The sequence below is a fragment of the Saccopteryx bilineata genome, chromosome 1, assembly GCF_036850765.1.
Source record: "Saccopteryx bilineata isolate mSacBil1 chromosome 1, mSacBil1_pri_phased_curated, whole genome shotgun sequence".
Lineage (NCBI taxonomy): Eukaryota > Metazoa > Chordata > Mammalia > Chiroptera > Emballonuridae > Saccopteryx > Saccopteryx bilineata.
Window position 1 is genome coordinate 105,281,322 of NC_089490.1, and position 23,411 is coordinate 105,304,732.

At 43.4% G+C, this 23,411-nt stretch overlaps 1 pseudogene; it reads right to left on the reverse strand.

Annotated features, from left to right (window-relative positions):
* Positions 1-22,505, reverse strand: part of LOC136319273 (putative tetratricopeptide repeat protein 41) — a 55,409-nt pseudogene extending 32,904 nt beyond the window's left edge.
* Positions 22,506-23,411: the final 906 nt, after the last annotated feature.

Genomic DNA, 23,411 nt, shown 5'->3' on the forward strand with positions numbered 1-23,411 from the left:
AGCCTGTCACCCTTCAGCAGTCAAAGCCAATGCCGCTCATCTGTCCAGGAGGCCTCTTCTCCGAACGGGCTCCGGGATCTGCCAGGCGGAGCGAGCCCTCCGTCTTCTGGGCATGCGCGGCTCTGTGCGGTTGCTCTAGTGAGGCCGCGCACACGTGTTACCACTCCCTGGAAAGCACCTAAGGACTTGGGCGGTATCTCAGTCACTCATGCTTCCCCCAGAGCCTGCAATAGCATGGGAGACAGAGTGGGTCAATGATAGATGTCTGCAGAAGGAATGAGGACAAGAGGACAAGAAGAAGGATGGAGGGGAGGGGGAAAAAAGGAAGGGAAGGCAGGAAGGAAGGAGGGTCTAGCCAGAGAATAGGGCCAGTCCTTTATCCCTGCCCAGCTACTACCAGTCCTCCTCTCTCCAGAATGCCTCTTAACTTTGAGAGGAATCCACAGGGAGTCAAGAAGGGCACAGAACATTCTGCAGAGCCAGATGATCACATGGAGCAAGCTGGGGGTCCATCGGCCATAGAAGTTGATACCAAATGATGGTCCCTTCCGAACGAATGTGTCCTGCCCAAGGGAACCATGGGCCACTAAATGCAGAGCTAGCAAAAGGAAAAGAGCAAGCTGCCAAGCACAATGTGAAAACGATGCAGCTTACCTGGGACTTGAGAGGAAGCTGCACCCTCCTCCCCCCGGAGCCGCTGCTTCTCACGTGCCGCGGCAGCTCTTGGTACACCCTCCAGAAAGCGGTTTGCCGCTGGAAGTATGGGACCAAGATTTGGTGAAACTGTGTTTTCTTCTGATTTGCTGGGTTCTGAAAGGCATGTGGACTGCTTTCTCAGACAGGGGTGATTACACCTATTTGAAAAAACCAATTGCAGTTGAACGCATCTGACTTTGTAGTAGATGAAAACACAGCAGCGAACAGATGAACAATTTTGTGGCCATAAGTAGAGACAAGAAGGTAGCTTGAAAAAAAATACTAAGTGTTAAAAATGTATCTCCCGATAAATCAGTCTGAATTTACCAAAGAATTAGTTACAGTTATGATCCCTGACCTAGATTTGAAGAGGCTTGTGAGCATGTTGATTTTTCACATTGCATCTTCTCCCTCCCCTAAAGAAGTATTTGTGAACTACTTTTCTATTTTAAATATACACCACGGTTCCTGCTTACATAAGTACTCTCACATATTTGAGGGACCCACTGCCTGGATCTCACATAGGCCAAGGGGTAGCTGGGCAAAGTAATGGCAAATTGGATGTTGTAGTCAAGATTTCTATACCATCATTTCTAAAGAAAAACGGTTCCAAGAGATCATCCTACCCATATGCAAGCTTCTCAAAAACAAACACGTTTGTTTCATTAAATCCTGGAGATAACCATCCTTGAAAACTGAAATAGAAGTATTTTTAATTTTCTGCTTGACACTTTTTCTTGCAGATCACACAGCTGCCTGGCACACCAAGCCAAGCTGCTCGTTAGACCTACAGTGAAAGGGGAGCCCATTGCTCAAATAACCACTCTGCATTTCTGTTGAAATGACTTCTATTGATCTGCCCATTTGGGGAGACGCTGTACTGGCTGGTCTAAAGTGTGCCAATTTGCCCAGGAGGCATGTGCAGTGCTTACGAAAGCCATGGGAGGAAACTCCCCTCCCCCAATGTGTGTGGCTCAGGTATTTCTGTGGGTCACGAGCTGGGAAAGTGGGGTGGGGAATGAGAGAGGAAGGGAGCTGTGACAACCATTACCTTGTGTCTAAGATTTGGAGTGTTAAACACAATGCTTAAAGTGTGCAAGACATTTTATTATACAGCATCATGTTCAACTTTATCTTTTTACAAACAGTCTAGTGAGGAGGATATGAAAATCCCTGTGATGGTTCATTTTACATGTCTGCTTGACTGGGCTAAGGGATGCCCAGATAGCTGGTAAGATATTTCTTCTGGGTGTGTCTGTGAGGGTGTATCTGGAAGAGATTAGCAATGGAACCTGTGGACTGAATAAAGGTCCCCTTCACCAATGCAGATGGACATCATCCAGTCTGTGGAAGGCCCACACTGAGTGGGGAGGGAGGCAGAGGAAGGGTGGATTTGCTCTCTGTTTGAGCTGGAACATCTATCTTCTCAGCACCTCTGGTTCTCAGACCTTCGGACGTGGACTAGGACTTACATCATTGGCTCCTCTGGTTCTCAGGCCTTTGAACTTGGACCCGATCTACACTACCAGCTTTCCTGAGCAGACAGCAAGATCCTGGGGCTCCTCCATCTCCATAATACTGTGAGCCAATCCCCCATCATACATCTTTTTCCATATATCTCCTCGTGGTCCTGTTTCTCTGGAGAACCCTGACTGATACAGTCCCCACGTGGCAAACAAAGCTATGTAAAACCAGGGAGACCAGGTGCTGGCCTCTGGTCAGCACACGACTTGTAACTAGAGAAGCAGGATTCCAGCCTTCTCACTCAATTGCAGTCCTCTGATTACATGTGGAATGTGACTCAAGTCCTATAGCCCTAGATTTTGAATCTTTTTCATCCCTGTGTGATGGGCCTGTGTCTCATGCCCAGTTAACTTGAGAATTATGGCAATTACAATTCCTGGTGCCACTAGCAGAGACTGATATCACAGCCTGATTCTACAGCATGAAAACATGTTGATTTTTTTTTTCTGACAGTAGTGAATATTGCCAGCGGTGCTTTATTCTGGGGCTCATGGGGCAGAGAAGATGTACGGTGTGTATCCAAAAATTTTAAGAGCCCCATCATGATGCTTTTGTCCCTGCATTTCCAAGATTGTTATCATCCTTGGGAAAGTAAAGAAATTGTGTGCATTGCAACCCATCACGGAGCAAGTGGACAGAAGAGCTGACATTACATTGAAAAACATCCTCATTCCTCGCCATGTTCTCTTCCTGAATTATATAACTTAGGAAGTGGTGGGAAGAATTACAATGTATGAGGGAAAACAGTAGAAAGAATTTATCTTTTCTGTTTTTTGTTGTTTTATTTATTCATTTTAGAGAGGAGAGGGAGAGACAGAGAGAGAGACAGAGAGAGAGAGAGAGGAGAGACAGAGAGAGAGAAGGGGGGAGGAGCTGGAAACATCAACTCCCATATGTGCCTTGACCAGGCAAGCCCAGGGTTTCAAACTGGCGACCTCAGCATTTCCAGGTTGACGCTTTATCCACTGCGCCACCATAGGTCAGGCTTTTCTGTTTTTAAGTAAAAGAGAACATAGTAAATCTAAAAGGAAATTTGCACGGAGCTTAGACTTCTTCCAGAGGCTGTGATTTAAAGGTGTTTCAAGTCCTCAGACCCGAGTTAAGAGGAATCGTCACAGAGTACGCTGCTCTGTCAGGGTCTGTGGCTGCCAGTTTCTCGGATGCAGACTTGTAGGCTTTTTCAAAAGAGGATAAGAATTTGATTTCAGAATTAGGACAGAGACTGCTAATTCCTACCGAATATCCATTTCCTTCCACTGTTAATAGCAGACCCCCATCTTGGCTCAAGGTAGCAGTGCACCACTTAAAACCTCTATTCCCCATTTCCCCTGTATCTAGATGTAGCCAAATGACAAAAGTTGTGGATCAAAAAGACACAAGTAGAAATGTTGGTGGAAAACTTTTTGGAAAGCTCCTCAAAAGGAAAAACAACCAATTCTTTTTCCCTTCCTCCTTCCTGTCATCTGAAATGCAATGGCTGGAGCTGCAGCAGCCATGCTGCTTCCAGCAGTCATGAGCATAAGGTGACTTGGAGAATGCAAGCCAGGGACATTAAAGGAGCAGGGTCCCAGATGACTCTGGAGCCACCAGAGCCCTGGACTGCCTGCCTCCAGAAATCTCTCAGATGAAAGAATAAACCCTGGGGTGTTCAGCCATTATAGTTAGCCAACCAAGTCTTAATGTATAGAACCATTTTTAATACATGCTTACAGATTCATCTCTACTTGAGAAATCCCAGCGACAAGCTTTCCCTGTGCGCAAGCCCAACCTCCCCTTCACCAGCAGGAAGCTGCGCAGACTCAAGTCTTACCGAGAAGCCTATGCTCCACAGCGGTTCGCAGGGACTGGTGCCGGAAGTACAGCCCGCCGGGCTGCTCCTGAACCCACACCCTGGTGGCCAGTGCAACATGGTCACTTTGTAATGATTCCTGTAGCCCAGCATGTCCAAAAGCTGCACTATCTCATCCGTGGCCAGACCACAGTGTGAGATGCTCAGTAAGCACAGGGTGTCGGCCACCCAGCCGTCCAGCCCTGTGTAGACAACACAGTGCCGGTGACGGCAAAAGAACAGCTCACAGGTGCCAGCTTTCGTTCTAAATGTCTTCCATGACTAACTTGTTCCTCTCCATCATCGTATAGCAGATACTCTAACTTCCCGTCTCACAAATGAGAGAGATGAAGCCCAGAGGACTTACGGAGTAAATCATGTAGCCCGGGTCACACAGGAATAAGTGCAGCTCTGGGGTTTGAACGCAGACAGCCTGGCTTCAGAGCCCATATTCTTAACCCTAAGCTGTCACCTATATTATCACAATTATTCCATATCAGCTGTGGTTGCCAGCTGTCAAGCTCGTCAATTATTACACACAGTATTTCTGCTGATCAGTCCCTATTAAGATTTCCAAACCTCAGACTCGCATGTGCGGGTGTGAGTGCTTTCTCTGTGTGCCCACTGTCCTGCCGCTCATCTGCAGGCACCAACTTGAGCCAGCTGTTAATTACTCACCTGACCCTCAGATTTTTCCACCACAACTGGATTTCCCACTGGCTTTATGATCAACCAACTCTAAAGAGATCCCCAGACCGTGGAGAGAAATGACAGTAAGGCACCCCCTCTAAATTAGGTTTTCTATGCTAAGATTGGGGATGAGCCCAAAATACCTGCAATCTTCAAGCAGAGGCAGCTGTTCGGCCCCGGCTGTATGAGCTTCCTCTGAGGTTCACCCCAGTTTGACCAGGTTCTTCCTGTACCCGTGGCTGAGCAACCTGAGTGAGGGCTCAGTGGGCGGTGTTGGGAGGAAGACAGTTACTGGGAAAGGACAGTCACTGGGGGAGAGGAGAAGATGGACTTCCCTGCACAATCCTGAAGTTGTAGAGATGGCCATGGGCACAGCTCTGGGCCACTCAGCCTGAGTGAATCTCAGGGACACAGGGGCCTTGTTCCCACCTGCTTGCAGGTGATGGAGGGCACACTAAATTTGAAGCCAATTTTCTTCCCCAAAATGCCAACTCTAGAGCAAAACTTGGGGAAGATCACTTGCTGCAGTACCAAGCAACGTGTCCTTCATTCCAAGTGCTGTCTGCTCCTCTCTCCCCGCCCTACGTCCCCATCCCTGCTCCACCCTAAATTCACTACCCCTAACAGAGGCTGTTATAGCAGAAAGAAGAGAGGACAACTCACGTTCCTAAAAAGGCTGGTGAGGCTCATAGCAAACAGTGATTTGTGACAACAAACTTAGACTCTTAAAAGCCTGATTGTTGAACATCAAAAGACAAATTCCCGGCCAACTCATGGAATATATTTTTTCACAAACAAGATTCAGACCATCACAGGATGATCTAAAACACACCTATTTTTCCCACCCAGGAAGAAAAGAGAGTTTGCTGAACCAAGAAAAGTACAGAAGTGAGAGAAGAGAACAGTGCACTTGCTCAGGGGGTTTCTGAGCAGGGGCCTGTGTCCTCCCAACCCCAAACTAGCTGTGAGCAGGGGGACAGCAGGAATGTCGAGCACCTGCAAGACCGTAGGCTCACGAAGAGTGCACAGGTCAGCTGAGGGGAGGGTCCCCCTCACGCAAGGACGAGGGGATACGGCAGCAGATGGCAGCATAGATGGGAACAGAGGGGAAAACAGGCACCCTAAAGGATGCCAGAAATAGAGAGACGTCATGTCTTTGGACCACCTGGGACCATGACCACTTGAGCGAAAGACAGAAGGGACAGATAATAATCAAGGACACCCAGCACTGAGGCCCTCGGATCTAAGCCTAACCCAACACAAACCCTCACTCAACTGAAAAGTCCCTGAATTAATTGAAAACAAATTAAACTGATGGAATTAATCTAAATTAATTGGATTTTCTGCCATCAGTTGGATTATAGCAGGGGTAGTCAACCTTTTTATACCTACTGCCCACTTTTGTATCTCTGTTAGTAGTAAAGTTTTCTAACCGCCCACCAGTTCCACAGTAATGCTGATTTATAAAGTAGAGAAGTAACTGTACTTTATAAAATTTATAAAGCAGAGTTACAGCAAGTTAAAGCATATAATAATAATAATTACTTTCCAAGTACTTTATGTTGGATTTTCGCTAAGTTTGGCAGAATAAATCTTTATAAAACAACTTACTATAGTTAAATCTATCTTTTTATTTATACTTTGGTTGCTCCGCTACAGCCCACCATGAAAGCTGGAACGCCCACTAGTGGGCGGGAGGGACCAGGTTGACTACCACTGGACTATAGGCTCAATAGAGATTAAATCTGGTTGTAGAAATAAACACCCATTTCTTACACACCTTGAAAAATGTGACTGAAATGTGTGCCTAATTTTCCTTACAATCAAAACACAGAGCTCCTCAGATTTAGCAAATAAAAATACAGGGCACTCAGTTAAATCTGAATTTCAGATAAACAACAATTAATTGTTGGTAGAAGTATGTCCCATGAAATTTTGGGGATATACTTATCCTTAGTGTTAATTGTTGTTTATCTGTCATTCAAAGAAGTTTTAGTAGAAGAACATCCTACACACTATCTAGAACATGCTTATACTAAAAAATTATTTGTTGTTTATTTAAAGTTCAAAGATAAGTGGGTACCCTCTATTTTCTCTGACAACCATGTCCTTAGCCCTCCTGCCTGGGCTGGGGGTCCACCACACAGCTTTCTCCCTGTGAACACTTACAAGTTGTCAGAGCCTACCTTCTCGTGAAGACATGGTGTCTGAGTTTGTATTTTTTCCTTTAAAAGTCCAACTATAGCCTTCAATTCAGCGTTTCAGAATCAGCCTCAGAGCTCCAGAAGAGAGGCCCCTCCAAGTACTTCCTCAGACATTGAGACTCATCGTGGTAGAGTCTACATTCTTTCAATTCATTTGCAAGAATTGTGAATTTTAAAGGGTTCAGGTTGTTCGGGGTTTTTTTGCTCAAAGTTGGACTGCTCTGTTGGAAAGCGTCTTTGTTGGGAATGGAGAAATATGGTCTAAAGAGGTTTAATTTCACTTCTTCGTCTCCTACGCTAGTGAGCTCCACCAACCTCACATCCAGGCGGGCACACAGTGACTTGTGGGACAGACTGGAGGAGACGGTCCTCATGATGAATTTGCAATGAGGGGACAGCGAGCATGGCAGCCAATAAAAGTCTTTTGCCTGAAGGAGTCAAAGACATTTAAAAAGTTTAAAGACTTTAAAGCTACTCTGCTGATGGCTTTTAAACTGAAGAGTTGGTAGAATATAGGACAGATATGGGAGTTACGGATACTGAATAGAATCATGGATAGTCAGCCTTATGGTTGATGAGAAAATACCAATTCACACTCCACAGAACCATAGTTGACTGACACCTATCTATTATAAATTTTATAGTAGAAATATGGACTCTAAAAAGAGGTTCCTAAAAGCAAGTACTTTAACAAAAGCATAGACTTTTGAAGAATGGACTATAGTGATGGCCAAAGGGACCTAAAAGAGTGCAAACTGAACCATTCTCTGTTGACAAAGAAGACAGAAACTGCTTTATACTTAAGAATTGTAATTTTGTTCAGTGATACTATCTTAAGTTAAATGACTTTACTTTGGAATAAAATAAACACCTAATAAGATCCTTCTAAATTACTTCTGTGTGTGTGTGTGTGTGTGTGTGTGTGTGTGACAGAGACAGAAGAGGGACAGATAGGGGCAGACAGACAGGAAGGGAGAGAGATGAGAAGCATCAATTCTTCATTGCAGCACCTTAGTTGTTCATTGATTGCTTCTCATATATACCTTGACCCATGGGGCTACAGCAGAGTTAGTGACCAGGACAGCTTGCCTGGACCAGCTAATTCCTAGGGGTGGCGGACAGCTCAAGCCAGTGACCATGGGGTCATGTCTATGATCCTGTGTTCAAGCCAGCGACCCTGTGCTCAAGCTGGTGAACCTGCACTCAAGCCAGATGAGCCTGCACTCAAGCCGGTGACCTCAGGGCTTCGAACCTGGGTCCTCCACATCCCAATCTAATGCTCTATACACTGCGTCACTGCCTGGTCAGGCCCTTCTAAATTCCTTTAACAGCCTTTCCCATCTCTCTTTGTCTATTAATGGCAACTATCATATTCTGACCGCTTACTCTGAGCCCCGCCCTGTGTTGTGTGTCTCTTCAGGTACTAACTGTACTACTTAGTTTTTTATTTTGTCTCTCTCATGATGTTTTGATGTTTGTTGGGGGCCTAATACATTCAGAGAGAGAGTGCTCCTCCCCAGGCCAGCTAATTCCTAGGGGTGGTGGACAGCTTGCCTGGATCGTGCCTTTCATGTGCAGACCACCTAGTCTAAGGCTGCACCCTGACCCACCTTCTTATCTAACTCTCCCTCACCAAGCCCATATCTCCCCTGCCATAAGTCATCCCAGGGCCGGGTACCACCCAACAAAGCACCAGAATTACTCACACTATCCAGCCCTAAAATGCCCACTCTGTCCTCACTTTTCTTATGCAAACCCCAATCAGGACTTCGGTATCTGCTTTTCTCTGACCCCGGTCCTCTTGCCTCCTGACCACCTGGTACTTCCTGTGCTGAATAGTATGTCTTCTTCTCTCAGGAACTGTCAACGATAAATTCTTTCAATGACACTGGCTTGTCCATAATGCCATTCAGTCACCCCTGGGTACAATTTTAATACATTAACGCAGTCCTCCTAACAACCCTCTCGAAAGGCAGAGGAGGAAACTGAAGCACAAAGGGGCTAAGCGTCTTATCTGACTCACTCTGCTAGTAAGCAGAGCAGGGATCCAAGCTGAGGGCCTGGCTCCAGAGGCAGATTCTAACCACTGCACTGAACTGCTTCAGCTAACTGCCTGGGCAGCCCCTCGCCTCCCGCAGAGCCGTGCTCTTCTTCCAGGTCAAGTCCCTTCATTAGAGGCTCTCATGACACCACATACTGATCTCTGGCAGCACTTGTCACAGTTGCAATTTTATATTTATCTGTGTGGTCGTATCATTAATATCTGCCATTTCCTACCAGAATGAAAGCTCCATTTCTTTGAAGGAACCATGTTCGTTTCTGCTTAGAGTGCCTCTCCCCAAGTAAGTGGTCTACATTTATTTGTTGATGTACCATGGTTGCCACATATTAAATTAAAAAGCAAATTACAAAACAATATGGCATGTAATTTCATTTACATAAGTACAATTATAACGTGTATATAGGCATGCATAGGAAAAGGGCGATACAAGTTTAACAGTGGTGAGATTGTGAGTACATTAAATTTTCTATTTTCCTCTTCTTTACCACATTTTCTCTGAGAAACATTTGTTGCTTACATAATTTATAACTACATACAGTTTAAAGTTTTAGAGAAAATGCTTCCTAAAGTAATGATTGATACCAAGAAGTATTATAGGTTCCATTAATCCAACATTATTTCAAACAGTGAAAAAAATTAAAGAAACAATGGGATTTGGTGAGCGCAAAATCAGTATCAATGAGACAGATCAAAATATACAACATAAAGAACACAACAGGGGCCAAATAAAAGCCTGCTAAGAGCATAAAATAAGGGGACAGAACTGTGCAGGAGTAAAGGTCACAGTTTCCAGAACCAGACTTCCCATGTCTGAGCTCCAAGTCCACCACTATCTTAGGGCCTTTGACAAGCCACCTAACATCTTCGTGCTCGATCCCCTCTGTGTAAACAGGGGTGATGATCACAGACTTTCTCTCATAGGGTTATAGTGAGAATTAAATGTGTTGAGATTCCTCAGGGTCCTAGAATGGTGCCTAGCTCACTGTAAGGATGCTTAAGTGCTTGTTCCACAACATGTGTGGCAGTAACCGTAAGCAAGGCTGGCTTTAGTTACAGATATGCAATGCAATGGAAAGGTGTTATGTGCACTCTAAATTATGGGGTTTTCTTCTTATAAAATAGTTTGTTTGTTTGTTTGTTTCAGAGACAGAGAGAGAGTCAGAGAGAGGGATAGATAGGAACAGACAGACAGGAACGGAGAGAGATGAGAAGCATCAATCATCAGTTTTTCGCTGTGACACCTTAGTTGTTCATTGATTGTTTTCTCTTATGTGCCTTGACCACGGGCCTTCAGCAGACTGAGTAATCCCTTGCTCAAGCCAGCAACCTTGGGTCCAAGTTGGTGAGCTTTTGCTCAAACCAGATGAGCCCATGCTCAAGCTGGCGACCTCGGGGTCTTGAACCTGGGTCCTCCGCATCCCAGTCTGACGCTCTATCCACTATGCCACCGCCTGGTCAGGCAGGTGTTATTTTTTACTTTTTTTTTTTTTGTATTTTTCTGAAGCTAGAAACGGGGAGAGACAGTCAGACAGACTCCCGCATGCGCCCGACCGCTGCTAGAACAGAGGTAGACCCCACATGACTGTTACCACTCCCTGTACATACCTTGCTTGATCTTAATACCTCATATTCAAAGCAGAACTTCTGATTCCCCTCAGAACCCACTGTCTCCGCCCACCAATGTTGTCTCCTCTCAGTGAACAGCCCTCGCCATCTGTCTAGTTTCCTAAAGCCAAAACACAGGAGCTATCCTCACTGCCTCCCTTTCCTTCAACCCGACATTTAATTCCTCAGCAAACTCTCAATCCATCCAAAGCCTGAGACACTGATATTTCAAAAATATCAGGGAAATGATGTCACACCCCAACTTAAAGGCTTCCCTTGGCCTCCTGTTGCACTGTTAAAAAAGAAAAATACACACACACACACACACACACACACACACACACAGTGTGTCCGTAAAGTCATGGTGCACTTTTGACTGGTCACAGGAAAGCAACAAAAGACGATAGAAGTGTGAAATCTGTACCAAATAAAAGGAAAACTCTCCCAGTTTCATACCTATTCAGTACAGTTCGATGTGGGCTCACGCACAGATTTTTTAGGGCTCCTTAGGTAGCTATCCCGTATAGCCTCTACAGACTCATCACTGACTGATGGCCTACCAGAACGGGGTTTCTCCACCAAACTGCCGGTTTCCTTCAACTGCTTATCCCACCGAGTAATGTTATTCCTATGTGGTGGCGCTTCGTTATAAACACGCCGATATTCACGTTGCACTTTGGTCACAGATTTGAATTTAGCGAGCCACAGAACACACTGAACTTTCCTCTGTACCATCGACATCTTGACTGGCATGGCCGTGGGCTGCTCCGCTGTATACACGGTGTTACGTCATCATCTGCGCATGCGCACATGCTGCCACATCATCCTACAGAAACTGGGAAGGTTTTTCTTCTATTTGGTGCAGATTTCACATTTCTATCATCTTTTGCTGCTTTCCTGTGACCAGTCAAAAGTGCACCATGACTTTATGGACACACTGGATATACATATATTTTGACTGGTCATATATATATGGCAAATGGAGCCATTTTAAAATGGAGTCAGAGTTGCTATCCCTGAGGAACTGCCTTGCATATCTATACCTCAAACCTGTAGAATGTTAAAATAGGCAAAAAATAAACTTTGGATTGAGCCTAAAGCAACATTGTATCCCAAAGAATTGCTGGCAAGGATAACAAGAAAGCAGACATTATGACTATTGGACTGATGTCTACCTGACTTAAAATTTAAAATAATGTTTAGAATTAGCGTCACTGGGTTAGCTCATCTGCACCAAAAGAAATGCCTCCCTCTGCTGCTGTAAGTGCTCCCCTGTCCTTTCTCAGAAATGCCCCTTGCCTTTGTCTCCTATTCAGAGCACTATTTCGGACTTCTGACTGAATCAGTACTTCCCAAATAGCTATTCTTTTTTTTTTTTTTTTTTTTTTTTTTTTATCTCTGGACTCTTGTTTTGAGTTCATAGCACTCAGTAGAATCCAAACCTAACGCTCTGTCCCACAAACCCACAGCAAGCCCTCCCCACCTGCCTCCCCCCAGTACGGCTGCCCTTGCAGCCCCCCACAGACCAGGCATACCAGCCTTCTTTCCCTTCCTCACTCACTCAACTCTGTTTCAACCTCACGACTTGTATTACCCTAACTGTTCCCTTTGCCTGGAATGTTCTCTCTTGTGATTACCACCTGGCTGGCTCCTCCATGCCCAGGAGATGTCCCTGAAGTCTTGCAGAGATGGTTGCCTGTCCTACAAAAGTTCATGTTCCCTCTTCCAGAGCATGGGGTTAGCTTTCTATCCTCACCTGATTCCCAGATGGGCCATGCAGACTCAGGGTAGCCAAGTTCTTGCCAAGAGAATGAGACTGTCAGGTTGCAACTTTAAAGGAATAGGTGTATCTTTTTTACTTTTTTCCCCTCTTGCTTTATCCAAAAGCAGAGGATTCTGAGGCCTTAGGGGATGACACAACCTCAAAATGGAAGGAGCCTGTGTCCCTAAATCACTACATGAGGAAAAGCCACTTGTTACTTAACTAGGAATCCCATACTGGACTGTTCCCTGAGTGAGAAACTGGATTTGAGAAGCCACTGAAACGGGATTCATTTGTTACATTACCCAGAATTACTTTAACTAACACAGAGATATAGTCCCTGATCAGATCACTCAACCTAAATAGCCACCCGTCACCTTATCACATCACTTTGCAGGGCATTTATCACAATTTTATATATTTCTTGTTTATTTATCTACCTTTCTCAACTGGGACATTATATCTATGGGAGCTATGACCTCATCTACCTGATTCACTCATATACACCCAGAACTCAGAGCAGTATCTGACAGAGAACAGGCAACCAATAAATATTCTAGAATGAATGAATGAATGAATGAATAATGAGTAAATGAATGTGCTCAATAAGTGGTTCTTGAATTGAGAAGGAGGAGCAATAGCTGAAAGGTACATCCCACCTTAGAGGCCTTGGACTTGCTTCCTTTGCCTGGAAGGCTACCCCCGAGACAGCGGCCTGGCTTCCTCCTTCAGGTATTTATTCAAGTGTTTCTTGTCCAATGAGGCTTACCCAGACGACAGTTTTAAAATCCTAACAGTTCAATGCATACAAACTACCTCCCTTCTTTCTCTGCTTTATTTTTCTTCATAGAACTTAGCATCAAACATTCTATATCTTTTATTTAGCTCATTGTCTAAGAGCTGTCCAGTATGACCCTGGGATCACATCAATGGCCCAGGGAGGGAGACCACCAAATCAGTCCACTTCCCTTGTACCTGACCAGCTCATTCCTCCCCAGTAACATGAAAATTCCGTGAGGGTAAGGACTTCTGTCCATTCTGTTCACTGTTGCATCCCCACTGCCTAGAATAGTGCCCTGACATATAAAAGTACTCAATATTGGTGAAAGAAGGAAGGAGGAAAAGAGGAAATAAGAGGGAATGGGGGGCCTGACCAGGTTCAAGACCCCAAGGTCGCCAGCTTGAGCGCAGGCTCATCTGGTTTGAGCAAAAGCTCAACAGCTTGGACTCAAGGTCGCTGGCTCGAGCAAGGGGTTACTTGGTCTGCTGAAAGCCCATGGTCAAGGCATATATGAGAAAGCAATCAATGAACAACTACGGTGTTGCAACGCGCAACAAAAAACTAATGATTGATGCTTCTCATCTCTCTGTTCCTGTCTGTCCCTCTCTCTGACTCTCTCTGTCTCTGTAAAAAAATTAAAATTTTAAAAATAAATAAATAAGTAAATAAGAGGGAATGGGGGGAGGAGGAAGGAAGAAACAGAGGGAAGGAAAAAGGGAGGGAGGGAGGGAGGGAGGGATGGAGGGAGGGAGGGAAAGAAAGAGGGAAGAAAGAAAGGATGGAGGGAGGGAGGGAGGAAAAATGGAAGTGAGAATGGAAAAGAAAGAGAGGGTGAGAGAGTAAGAAAAGAAAGGAAAACTAATTCTATGAGAAGATGTGGGTACATATGTAGCTGAGAAAATATAGGGTTTAGATTGGAACAAGAGAAAACAGCCACATGAGCAGAAGACAGAATAACTAATTCCTAACAACAATTTTCTGAATAAATTTGAAAGTTTGATTCCATTACCATAGTTTCTGCACTGAGATTCTGTGATGAAGCAATGCATCATAGACATGCTGTCACTGCTTTCACAGGCGCTGCACACAATGTGAGCGGCCATCGGCATACTCGGATATTTCTTTCTGAAATAATTCACCCAGTTGGCAATCAGCGTGGACTTCCCAAAACCACATTCTCCAGACAAGAGCAAAATAGACTTGTAGGTTCGAAGAGAATGTGTTCGAAAAATAAAGGCATAAAATAGAATCGAGAATATTTACTAAGGAAATAAGGGGAGGAGGGGAAATTTTCCCACATATGTTTGTCTCTAAGAGATATGAAATCTAGTCTCTCAACTTTGGCCTCAGTTGGCTCCAGACGAGTCATTTACTCACTGGGCTTTAGCTTTGCCCTATTTAAAATTAGGACGGTAGAGAGATGGTAACATCAGAAGGTCCAAGAGTTGTCCAATATGACCCTGAGGTCACATCAATGGCCCAGGGATGAAGACTCCACCAAATCAGTCCACTTCCCTTGTATCTGCCCAGCTTATTCCTCCCCAGAATCACAGCCGCTGCCACCAGAATGGTCCTCCACATAACATCATGTTAGGAGAGAATAAAAAATTGAAGCCCTCATATGCCAAGGATACCCATCAATCCTGATGACCATGACATTGGAAACTCAATAAGGGGACAATAATTCTTAGTGACTCATTGAGGATCAGCCTGCTCTTCCACTATGGTATTTTGGCTTATAGTACAGCAGAAACATGACTTCTTCTCTGAATGGACATGAGCATAATATAACTTGACCCATTGCTTTATTTTTTGGTGAAAAGTTTCTGAATATGCAGAGGATTCCCAGGCCTGTGGATATCACTGAATATGGACTCTAGACCTGTTCCTTATATACTGTGATTTAATAAATATGTGTCTAGTGGTTTTTCATTACTGTAAATTCCATGAGGGCAGACACCAGGTTTATTTTATTCATTATTGGATAGTTAGTGACTAGCATAGTACCTGATCATAAACTGTTGAATGAGTGAATGAAATAAAACAAATAAGCCTGACAGTCAGTTTTACCAAAGCAAGAAGATCAGTCTGAACACCCACTAAGATAGGAAACCTATAGCAGGATCCTTAATTACTAGCAACTCCATAAGAATGTTAGTATGAATTAGAAACCAGTGTCTTATTGCTTTAATTGGCAGAATTTGATTTTGTGTCCCACTTCCACCTTTGCCTCCTTTCAGTCTATCCTCAGCCAAGCTGCCAGAGTAAGCCTGTCAAATGTGTCATATAGGTAGTTCATTCCTTAGCTCAAAAGCAGAGAAAGCCCAAGTCCTCACAATGACCTGTGAGACCATACAAAACCACACATCCTGCCCATCCACATCTCCAACCCCACCCCTACCACCTTCCCACAGCTCTGACGTCCTTCCTGCTGCTTGCGCTCCCTGCCATTCCTCCAGCCCCAGGACCTCTGTGCTCACTGGTTCCCCTGTCTGGACCATCCTGCTAACCCATACTCACGTAGCTTCCTCTCTCACCTATCCCCAGTAGGTACCCAAATGCTACCTTCTCTCCTATCAGATGGCCTATTCCTGTGCAAGGTTTCATTTTGCTCATACCACTTAAAGGTATCTGACCTTATTACATTTTTTACACATTATGTTTACTGCCTGTCTCCATATGTAAGTGCTATGGAGGCAAGGATTCTTATCTCTCTGTTTTTTTCATCCTATTTTCCTTTCATCTTTTTCTATGCATATTCCTTTTACATAGTAGGTCATAGAATATATATATAACATATATAGAATATCTATAGATATGTAATTCTGTTAGCTTTTTTAAATTGACATATACCCTTTATTAGTTTTATAGGTACAACATAATGACCTGATATATGTATATATTGGGAAATAATTACAAGGGCTTTTGTCTCTTCTGTGCCCTGTGTCTAGAACTCTTCTGGGCACTTAACAATAAAAATCAATGAAGGAAAAATACAAAGATAATGCATCTACATAATCAGGCTAGGGTCTTAATGATTTCTTCCCAAAAACAAATAGAAAATGAGAACACTGCAAAGCATTCTGTGGCTCCTTTCAAAATAAGGGGGGGGGGAAGGAATGCTATTTGCTCTAGATGATTGGTTATTAAAACAATGCTTTGAAACTACAAGAGAATGCCCTTTTCTGTTACCTGTACATACTATTCAGGAGCTTACAGCACATGGCATTGTTTCCAACCAGCAAACAAAGCCCTGAACTATTCCACATAGCTCATTGTAAAGGACTTATTTAATTGTATCTTTAATGGGCACAACTGGAGTTGTTTAAGTGCACTAAAATGTATTAAATGTATCATCTACTCTGAAATACTTAAAATTATAACCTGAGTGAGATATAATTCACATACCCTCCCCCCTCAAATCACCATTTTTATGTGTTAATTCAAAGGTTTTCAGTATATTCACAAGGTTGTTCAAATATCACCACTATCTAATTCACGAACATTTTCACACCAGAAAAGGAACTTCCATCCTGTTAAAAGTTACTCTATGTTTCCTCTCTACCCTCCTCCCCTGGCAGCCACTGACCTACTTTCTGTCTCTATGGCTTTGCCTATTCAAACCTAAGAATTTGTAACATATGATCTGTACATTTCAAATCCTATGGTCTTAAAAACCTTGACTGAGCATCATGTTATACTAACCAAATAACTTGTCTTCCTCTTGGCTGGCATGGGTTTCCAGAACCACAAGAATGTTGGTAGCTCCGTGTCTTGGTGGGCTGAACTGGTGAGTGCTGAGAGGGGGCCAGAGATGATGGACAGCCCTGAGCCATCCAGCCGCTGGGTTTATCTCAAACCACAAAGCTCTCACAGAATAAATGAGGTTGGTGGTAAGAACTGGAGAATGAGGATAGAAAAAATGAAAGCGTTCCCAAACCTCCCTATTTCTAGAGATGAGATAAAGGAACACCATAGACAACCCCAGTTTTTACTTCACACCTCAGTGCCTTCATGACTGTGGGTGGTGAACAGCGCATGTCATCACCCAAGGTGGGAAAAGATATGGGAGTTTTAATGGAGAAGACACGAACTAAAGGAGTCCCATGTCGGGTAACTCTCCCTTACACATAACCACAAATAATGAGATGACCCTTAGTAGGCATTTAATCAGTGCCGGCAGAGGATCTTAATGTAATTTATAATGGGCTCGTGATGTGTGTGAAGCTGTCTGTAAAATATACATTACTGTACAGGTAAATTATTCATATTCCTAATCCAATTTCTTCTCCTTAAAGTTAGTCCATCATTGTCAGGAATTACCTGGACCAATTTTGATCTATGGGTGAAAAAAGAGGCAAACAACCTGCCCTCCAAAAGTTTATAATCTTCTTGAGGAGACTGGGAGACAGTTCACAAAATAGCCAGGAAACCTTTGGAAATGCAGAGTGATATCTGATGAGGACATTCTAAGCCAGGGGTGGCTCTCAGGGGACCTCTTGTGCAGGAAGGGATGGGCACAGAATAGGGCAAGTGAAAGAAGGCACTCCAAATTTGGGGGTAGGTCACATTTATTTAAAGCCAGGCTGTGCTGCTCGAGCCCAGAGAGAGGCTTGGGATTTCTTGGCATCCTCCCTAGGAACACAGTCTGAACTTGAACCTGCCACTGTTGCATCCAATTCCAAATCCTCTAGGGCAAATCTCTCCAAGATTTCAAAGGTTTATTCTGATTCCTTGGAAACAGCCAACACTTGCTGGCACTTCTCAGTTAACTCTTCATGATAGAAATGCTCAAAGTTGTGCTTGTAGACTTCGTGGTCAAAAAGATAAAATTTAATATCTTAGATCTGTAGTTTCACATTTTCCGTTGCACACGGTTATTATAAATACCTAGGAAGGCATTCACCCTTCTGTATCTATGTCACCTTCTTTCCATGTTGCCACCACATATCACAACCCAACATATATTCTAATGAAAACAAACTATAGGCAAGTGGTTTAATCTTCCTAATGGTATGTGTACATGAAATCCTACTTAAGATTCCAGGTTATTTCGTGACTTCAGAATGATAAGAGCAAAAAGAAAAAAATTAGATTTGCTCTATATCAGGGGTCCCCAAACTACGGCCCGCGGACCGCATGCAGCCCCCTGAGGCCATTTATCCGGTCCCCACCGCACTTCCGGAAGGGGCACCTCTTTCATTGGTGGTCGGTAAGAGGAGCATAGTTCCCATTGAAATACTGGTCAGTTTGTTGATTTAAATTTACTTGTTCTTTATTTTAAATATTGTATTTGTTCTCATTTTGTTTTTTTACTTAAAAATAAGATATGTGCAGTGTGCATAGGGATTTGTTCATAGTTTTTTTTATAGTCTGGCCCTCCAACGGTCTGAGGGACAGTGAACTGGCCCCCTGTGTAAAAAGTTTGGGGACCCCTGCTCTATATATTACCTCATCTTTTCAGATTGTCAGCTAAGAATGAAGATACCTAGCTAAATCTTGTTAGGTATATATGTGTATCTATCTATGGCAGGGGTTAGGGAAGTAGGGTATATTTTTAGGATAAGAGACCCTAATACACTGACAACCATAGGTACAGTTGCAACTCTGCTACTAGACAAATCCCTTCATCTTTCTGGTAAAATACTGTAGGAGCTGGCAAGATAATTAGATCATCTCTGAGGTTCCTTCCAGTGTCAACTTACTGTGACTCTAAACTCATTGCCAAATTAAAGTCAGGGTGTTCCACATTGCCAAAACACTCTACTATTTCTGGAGACCTTATATTCCTCAGGGGTTTTATTTTTAATTAATGTGGGGGGAGGGGAAAAGCTGTTATGCAGAAAAAGGAACAAACACCAAGTAGCTTAGCCTGGTAATTTCCCAAGATATTTAAATTGTACCTCCATAGTTAACGGGGCTGTCCCATGGTTCATGTTAGGGCCAGAATAGACCTGGAAGACCTACAGTCTGAGATCATCTTCAAATTTCAAAACCCTAGACAGAATTTGGAATGACCCCATAGTCCAATGGGTCTCTTGAGTCAATCCTGAACCTCACCTACTAATCTCAGGTATCTTCAAGGACCTCAGAAGTACTTCTAAGAGTGAAGAATATTCACTGATAGCTCTACATTGCCTTACAACTATAGCTACCCAAATAGCCTATTGCTACCCAAGCTGTGAGATTTTAGAATGAGCTGGATGATTAAAGGTTATTGAATATCCAAAAAATAACAATAATAATTTAGGACTTCTTTCTAACACATTTTTTTATAATCCATCTATTCTGTGCCTTCTAATTCAGACATTCAGTCCACATAGTATTAAGCATTCAAAAATAAAGTCTAAAACAAGGTAATCTTTCAATAATAACCAAAATCAAAGACAATGGCTAGTACTAGGAAGAAATGATCTGTCCCTAACCCAAATACACAGAAAGGCTTGATTCTAACTATTAGTCAACAGATGCAGTTCATTGATATTAGTCAAAGAATATCACTATTAAATATATTTCAGGCTTTGACCAAATGTACATATTCTTCCAGGACTTGTTATTATTTATTCCCAATAGCTATTTACCCTGTGCCTTATCTGTGTCAGACACTGTTTTTAGGTTCTTTACACACATTATTACTCTCAAGGTGGCTAATATTAACACATTATATGGGAAAAGGAACTAAGGCTTACCCACATTAAGTCATTTGCTCAAGGTCATACGATAGAAACTCAAAAATCTGGGATCTGAGAGAATGTCTGTCCTTAGACAGTCTAAAATTCCAAGCCTGTGGTAAATATTTATATTTTTTGGCTGCCCGACATCCACTGGCCTTACCCTAGTTTCAGTAACATCCCCAGATTATCATTTGAGACTCCATCCTGTCCTAGTTCTCGGTTCATGTAATTCCAGTGAGTCTGACTCCACCTCCAGCTCCAAAGGTGGCATATGACCCAGCATTAGCGAATCAGAGCTTCTCATTCTCTTGGTACCAGCAATTGAGACAGATACAAGAATATGGTCCAGGTCAGGCTAATCAGACAGAAAGCCTCAGTATTAGGATTTTGAGCCATTTCTGCTGGACTTGAACCTGGAGCTGCTACAGCTGTCTTCCTTTCATAATGGAGGAGCCAAAAGTCACTTAAAACCAAAAGAATTATGATTGCTACAACGGTCTTTTTCGGGGCTCCAAATTGATTTGGTTTGTTGGCAGTTTTGTTTGACCAACGCAGGTGAGATTTCACATACACACACACACACACACACACACACACAAACACTGTATTTGAATGACTTTAGGTGGGTCAACTCTCTCCTTTCATCACAGATACATCTGCTTCCTATCATATTACAAGGACTGTCACCTGCCTAGTCCCTGAAAGCATTTGAATGCTCCACCTGCCTTTCACTGTGCATTTCCACAATAATTGGGCCCTTACAACAGTAATTCACTGAACCTTTTGAGACGATAATCAAAGACAGAGGCCATCTCCCTACCCCCAAAACGCACATTACATAAAAATATTCTACTCTTCAAATAATTTTAGGGGCATCACAGATCCCTCCTGAAGTCTGCCTAGGTAAAGCAGCGCTGTCAAGCTTTAAGATTGCTCTTCCCTTTTTTAATCTGGTGTGTGCCTACATGACACCATTTTCAAAAATAAAGGGAATCACTTCATGTGGAGGCAATATGATGATAGGCGGTACTTCTCCAAGTGCAATGTGCCTAAAGCTTACTAAAGTGCAAATTTTAATTCAGTAGACCTGGAATGGGGCCCAAGATGCTGCATTGCTAACAAGCTCCCAGGTGAAGCTGAGGTGATACTGGTCCATGGATGATCACCCTCTGAGTAGTAAGAGTGAAGGAGAACAAGAATGGATTTTGTAGTCAGAAGGACCTAGGTTCAAATCCTGAAATGATCCCTCACTAACTATGTGACATTAGATGAGTCACTTGACTGTGATACAGCAGCTTTCATTTGCTCATCTTTAAAACGGGAATTATGGTACATACCTTGCAAGGCTAAACCTTGACGATTAAATATGATAACTAAAGCACCAGATGATTAATAAAACTTAGTTCTCATCCCTTTAGGTCAGGGTTTCTCATCCTTGGCACTATGGCCTTTGGGGTTGGATAATTCCTTTTTATGGGGGACTGTCCTGGGCACTGTAGAACGGTCGGCAGTATCCCTGACCTCCGCCCACTAGATGCCGCTAGCACTCCAAGCAGGACACCATAAATGTCTTCGGACATGAACACATGTCCCTTTGGGAGCAAAATCGACCCTGGTTGAGAACCTCTGTTCTAGATATACATAAAATATCTACCATATTTTATTTATCTACAATATTTAGGCCTTCTGTGAGGTCCTTAACTTCCTCAATAATCTTCCATGATACTATTTTGAGTTTCAAAAAACTTCAAATGGAGAAATACGTGTTACAGGAATATGGTAACAATTTTAAATGCTTAAGAAATATATTCAATCATTTTAAAATTCCATTCACAAGGAAGACATACAAAATATATTAACCTTGTGTTGATAATAGACTTAGCTATCATCATGTTTACTAACGTATATTTTCAGTCATGAAAGCGACTGAGTAAAGTTTTTTTAACACAACCGACCAGTCCTTGAAAATTAGCTCACCCAATTCCTGGAGATCTTTATAAAATCTGACAGGGAGCACTTTGGTAATAATCTTAGCCTTAAGTTTTCCAATCCTTAATTTTTCTTCCTTGCTAGGCAGAGAACCTGAGGACAGCTTTTCTTCCTTTTTCTCATCTACAGCCTTCAGCAGTGTGGTTCCGGTCCCAAAGTAAAAATACTGAGATTCAGACTCATTCAGAAGTGCTGCTTGGATGATCTCAAACTTCATCAGACTGCAGCTGGGGTTGTCCAGGACCCAGGGATAACCATTTTCTGCAGCAACACAGAGAGTCTGTTCCATGCTGGATAAACTTGGCAAGTCAGTGGCTTCAGTGAACATGAAAGGTGAGTCAGCAGAGAGAAAGTCCCCATATGTCTGGCCCAGCATGCAGATGAAAAAGGGAAAGCAACTGTTCACATAGTTACGACAGAGCTTCAGCTATTGGGAGTGGAGACAAACACGCTGTTTAAACCGGCTGAAGGTAAAAGTGCCTGGGCCCCCAACGCTGGCCACCTCAGGTCCACAGCTCTGCAATATGTGCCCTGGGAATGGCGGAGTTTATTGAGCTGAGGGAAGATGTAGTTTGCCAAAGTGTCTCTTTCTTCTTGAAAACCATTCAGAGTCGAGCAGAGGTAAGGCTGAACGGGTTTCTGGGGCTTGCAGATGGATTGGGCATACCTGTCTACATTCTCATTCGCCATCTGGCTCATGTCGCTTTGCTCAGGATGACATCACACTTAAAACAAGAATTTTCACCCTGGAGCAGCCACCGACCTTCACTGCTTCTAAGACTTCCTCCTAATTATGTCTGCTACAAACAGATTGAAATGTTTCCCCAGGATTGCTTCTTTCCTACTGATGTTTGAAGGTTAAGATGCTAACCAATGAACAGACAGATTAGAGTTGAAAACAATCTAGTTTAAGTTAGGACTAAAAAAGAAAAACACATTCATTTAGGATGACAGGAGTTCCCGAATTTGCTGTTCTCAAAGCTTTTGCTGAAGATCTGAGAACCACGAGGTGAATGAGCACTGGACACAAAGCCCTCCCTCTTTTCCCCACCGCCCATTCCACTGGCCCAGTGTTCCTTCAGCCTGCTGTTACTCTGCCTCTATGAATTTGAAAATGATGGAAGGGGTCTTGCTGAGAATGTGAAAAAGACAGATCTAGAAAAGGAACCTAACATATAGTTAGGAGTAGGACAAGCCAAGACCTCTAACTATGACGAGAAGCAAGAATGAAAATAGGTATGCATTGCTGTTAGGACAACAGAAACAAATCAAAGTAGGGTAAGGCCCAAGACCTCCGAGCACCTGAGAGGCAAAGAAGTCTGGCTGTAAGAGTCTGATAGAGCCTGACCAGGCAGTGGCGCAGTGGGTAGACCCTCAGACTGGGATGCGGAAGACCCAGGTTCAAAGCCCCGAGGTCGCCGGCTTGAGCACGGGCTCATCTGGCTTGAGCGGGGCTCAACAGCTTGAGCCCAAGGTCACTGGCTTGAGCAAGGGGTTACTCGGTCTGCTGTAGCCCCCTGGTCAAGGCATATATGAGAAAGCAATCAATGAGCAACTAAGAAGCTGCATCAAAGAACTGATGCTTCTCATCTCTCT